Raw genomic sequence first — 5,156 nt, forward strand, 5'->3', positions numbered from 1 at the left:
TCCCCCAGACCATTCTCTACGAACCCATACCAACCTACAATCCTCTACATCATCTGTCACGTAGGATCCGGGTTCCCACAACATACTCCATCAAGTCAGAGCCCATATTAGCATGTGGCTGTACGGTAGCTAATGAGCAAGGTTGTCTACAATCTCTTTGTTCTTGGGTGGCCGTCCACAAGTGCGATACACACGACCGCCATAGACATGACTCCGGTGTAACCACTCAACATAAACCAAGCAATACCAATTCCACCCAGGTAATTCATTAAACTTAGTTGTTTTCCATAACTCACTAACAAATATATTTCATAGCATAGCTGAGCAACAACTAAATTTAATGGCGACAAAGCAAGTCAGGTAGGGGTAGCTAGACTACTGAGATTGCATAGCAAGCATAAAACCCTACACATGTATACTACAAAAATCTCTACTGTGCATAGATAAAAACTGCGACATTCGAGTTTGTTATATTGTGATCTAAATTCATATACTAAAGGGAGGCTAACTTCTGACTAGCAGAGCGAGACCCATTGCCGATAGGCTTGGGCCCTCCGCGGTACGGTACGGATCGTTGGCACCGCCTATATACACATCTTGTAAGCCGCCGGCTAGGGTTTATCAGATTATAAAATAACCCACGGCGTTTGTAAACACTCCCCGATATAGTGAAGTTTTGCTGGCCAGTGTCCGTGGTTTTTTCCCCTTCTATGTTGGAAGGGTTTTTCACGTTAAATCTTGTGTCTCTGCTGCGTTTATCTTTATCGTTATTTGGTATTTGCTTGTCACTTTTATAACAAGCCATTCGGTAGCTTTGTTGATTTACTGTGCATGTGTTCAATTGTGGGCAATTTTGAGTAATTTTTATGGATCCGCGAGCAGGTCCCATGCCACCCATGAGGGTCACACCTACCCATGAAGCTGCTCCACGATTGGGCTGACGATCAGGTAACTAGTTTTTCCGGATAAATTCTATCCTGCATCTGCTATGTATTTCTGTATTCTAATTTGACTTGTCTGTGTTTGCGTTTTGCAGAGCCTTCATCGTCATAGTGGCACTGAGAAATCCAGAAACAAGATGAAGCTATATGGTGCCATACGTCGATCGGTCAAGATCCATTAGTAGTATTCGTAGAAGATATAGTGCAAGTTTGTTGCGATTAGGGAGCGAGAATTCTATGTAGCTTCATTGGAGACAATGTCATAGTCGTTCTGAAATTTTGTATTAGTTACCATCGTCCATCATAAATGTTATCAAATGTGCAACTAGTTATCCAAGGAATCATCTCTTTTTTCACATGTCCTTTTTATCGATGTATGCTGCTGGAATTATATTTGTCTTGCACTTGGTGAATCTCGGTTTTCAACGGAAATAATTTCCATGTTCTTGCCTTTGTTGACAGTCTTAAGAGTGTCATTAGGCAACCTTTCTCCCTGGTGATTATTGTGCTTGTTTGCCGGACAATCTTGACAATTAGAAATGACTTTATTTTTAAGGACATTGCTCCAAGTATCTAAAAGGCTCGTAGCATTTTCAAGGTTGAGATGGGTCTCCAGCCTTGGATGATGAATCTTTGTCAGGAAAGACGCCGATTGGGATGGCGTATTAATTCCACGTCCGGTAAATTAGATTGACCTGTTTTGTTGTGCCCAGGATAATTGGTGGATATTAAACGGAGTGAACCAGGCGGGTCCTAAGTGTTAAAAAATTAAAATACAAGTGGTGTTTGAAACAAGCGCCTTAATTTAGTACTAGACACACAACTGTGAATTGTGTAAAATGGCTAAGACTAGTCATAGTGGGAAGTAACATAGAGTAGTAACATGCACATGTTACTACTCTATGTTATTACCTTCATAGTGGTTAGTAACATCAAAGTAGTATCATATATGTCTTCATTAATTAGCTTATAGACTCATTGTATCTTGAAAAGTGTGATGTTACAGTAACTAGCTATGTTACTCCATCCTCCTCTCTCCTCATTAACTCACTGTCACATAAGAGCAAGTATAATAAGTCCTAGTCAGCTGGCTATAAAGATTAAAATAATATATTCATGCTTAGTTGGAGGAGAGAGAGGAGGAGAGAGAAGAGGAGTGGGCTCTCATGCAAGAGCCAGCTCTAGCACGTGCTCCTAGACACTTTGTGAGAGTGAAATGTGGGCCATCAATTGATAAAGTAGTACATGATTATAGCTCACTATTATACATATTGGCTCTATGTTAGCTACAAATGACATGGCACATGGCTTATAGCCAGCAGCTGGCTATACTATTAAACTTGCTCTAAGCAAATTTGTTGAGTTGGACACTTAGTTACTAGTGAAGTTACTCCCACTATGAATAGTCTAAGACTTCTTATTTATTTCTGAGTATTTTTCTCAAGGAACTTGATGCCATAGGTCTACCATTTAAATAAAAGTTAGTACTCCATCCAATCCTTATTTTAGTTGACTCAGATTTAATATAAAGTTATACTAAATTCGAGTCAATTAAGTTATGATCTTTTTGGATGATGTACTAAAATTGTTTTGATAGCCAGTTACTATTAAGGGATCAGAGAGAGTACTAAAATTGTTTTGATAGCCAGTTACTATTAAGTTATGATCTTTTTGGATGATGTGTGTTGGTGTACCGTCAGGGAGTATGACCTTGTTCATGGTCCCCCTTCATCGTAGGTATAGCGAGTTGTCGCTAGGAAGGAGGCTTCAAAATTGATCCTTGTATTTCTCTTGTAAAGCATTGCGAGTATACAAGTTTTAGGGTGATTGGCATTTTTAATAACCGTTCATCCACCCCGATCTAACGGTGATAAATAGACCGAACCAAACTGACGGAACCAAAAATATAGGACCGGAACCAAAATATGTGGGACCGGAACCTGTATTATATTTTGCGAAAATTATAAAAAGCGAGCGTCCTTTTAAGTGACTGAAGCATCAAATGAGATTGCACGAATCTTAAAGAAACAAAAGGTTAAGCATATCTCTGCACACAAGAATCAATTGAGCATATCTCTGTCACCGGTTTCTCACCATTCCTCTTCTCTCTCACTATCTCAACCATATGTGATGGTCTCTCCTGGCGTTGTTGTCCGGCTGCACGACGGAGCCGGCAGTGGTAGATGGGGGCCGCGATGGAGGGAAGCGGCGGCGGCATTCTATTTCAACCTAGATCGCCACGGACGAGGCGAGGATGGGAGGAGAGGCAGCGGCATTCGGACGTGGCCAGCGAAGGGAGAAGAGGCGGGGCCGTTCGATTTGAGCCATGTTCTGGTTGTGTACGGGGTTGTTCGACGACGGGGACCTAGGTGGCTGTCGGCCGTCAGAGCTAGGCGAGGAAGGACCGGGCAGCGGCGGCGTAACTTCACATCTCTGATAAGGTCGTCCTCCTCCTCTGGTCCTTTCCCATTTTCTTGATTTCAATTCCCATATTAGTCACTGTTCTGAATAACTGACGACGAGGCCCTGTTCCATATGTCGACGACCCAGGGCCGAGTGTTCCATCGGAGGAGGTTAAGTTCCTCGACACAAACTGTTTAGTTTTGTAGTTCTTCTATTGTGATTCTACCGAGTCTTCCCTGTTGACCCTCTGGAACCAAGGCACTTGAAGCCATAGAACACTAGATATGCTGCTCAAATCTGTGTATTTGGATCTAAGCTTCAGAACAAACTGGAGGAAGCAAAAATCGTTATGGTTGTTCTGGGGCACTTGGATGTGAATTTTTGAAGAACCCGATGCTAATGGGTATTTCTTCCAGTCAGAACGAAAGCTGACTGTGACAGATGATGATGTTATTGAAAGGAGCAATCTGAGTCGTTAGTTCCTTTTCCGCGACCGGAACATTGGACAGCCAAAGCCCACGGCTGCTACTACTGCTGCTATGGGAATTAATCCGAAGTTTCATGTTGACTTGTTGAGGCCCTTCAAAACAGAGCAAGTCCTGAGACTGAAAATGTGTTTAATACTAGGAGAACCTTGATGTTGTTGTCAATGCCCTTGACAATGTGACTGCAATATTGTACATAGAGTGCAGATGTTTGTATTTCCAGAAGACACTGTTGGAATCTAGGACTCTGGGTGCTAAATGCAATACACATATGGCATCCCTCACTTTACAGAGAACTATGAGGCGTCAAGGGATCCACCTGAAAAGCAAGTACCTATGTGTACTGTACATTCATTTTCTCACAATATTGATCATTGTCTAACCTTGGCTAGGTCTGAGTTTGAAGGTTTACTTGAGAAGACTCCACAGAAGTAAATGCTTTTATATCAAGAACTGTTGGTGATGCACAAAAACTGTTGGTGATGCACAAGCTAGAGATCAGCTTATTGCCACTAGTCTATCCTCTGCATCTGTTGATGATGATGTTGTCATTGAAGAACTTATTGCCAAGTTAGAAGACATTTGCAAAAGACTGCCATCATATTATATTAATCCTTGTAAAACTTTAGTGGTTTACTATGAATTGTTTCTGTCAACTTATATACCGTACCTTGAATGGTAAACGCTTAATTTCATGGCGGAACAGGAATTCCTAATTTCCTTTTTTTTTGCTTTTCATTTGGTATATGGCGGATGCATCTCACTCCTATGCATCCTCAAGTTTCTTGTATGAAGTGTTGTTTCATAGTGGCAGCTACTTTCAGTAATTCCAGAGAAATGTTTCAGTTTGCACTTATGAATTTTACTGTTATTGCTACTCATAACGATACTTGGAATTTGCTCTTGTATTATTCGTGTTTTCTGGTGATTTGCAAGTGCTAATATACATGTATAAGATCCCTAGCTTGTAAGACGACCAAGTACTAAAGAAAAGCAAATCGGGCTTCTTGTACGAGTAGAACCACCAGGTTTCATAGACGAGTAGATCCATCAGGCTTGTTGGATGATAAAACCCATCAGGCTTCTTGCACGAAAAGAATTCCTCGAGAAACTTCTAATGTCAGGACCACATCTTATACCAGCAACAACATATTGTACCAAAACTAACAAAAATATCCTAATCTGCCTGGACAATCAAGGTTCTGGAAAGCATCACATGGGACTGATGTTGAAATACACTCGCCTTAATAGGCTAAAGACCCACATCAAATGCTATCTACTAACAATCTTCTCTTATCTCTCGTACATGCCCTCTCCCGCCACGTAG

General features: G+C 41.3%; 1 pseudogene; it reads left to right on the forward strand.

Annotated features, from left to right (window-relative positions):
• Positions 1 to 915: 915 nt before the first annotated feature.
• On the forward strand, positions 916 to 4,264 carry LOC124695712 (annotated as a pseudogene).
• Positions 4,265 to 5,156: the final 892 nt, after the last annotated feature.

This window comes from Lolium rigidum, chromosome 3, assembly GCF_022539505.1.
Source record: "Lolium rigidum isolate FL_2022 chromosome 3, APGP_CSIRO_Lrig_0.1, whole genome shotgun sequence".
NCBI lineage: Eukaryota > Viridiplantae > Streptophyta > Magnoliopsida > Poales > Poaceae > Lolium > Lolium rigidum.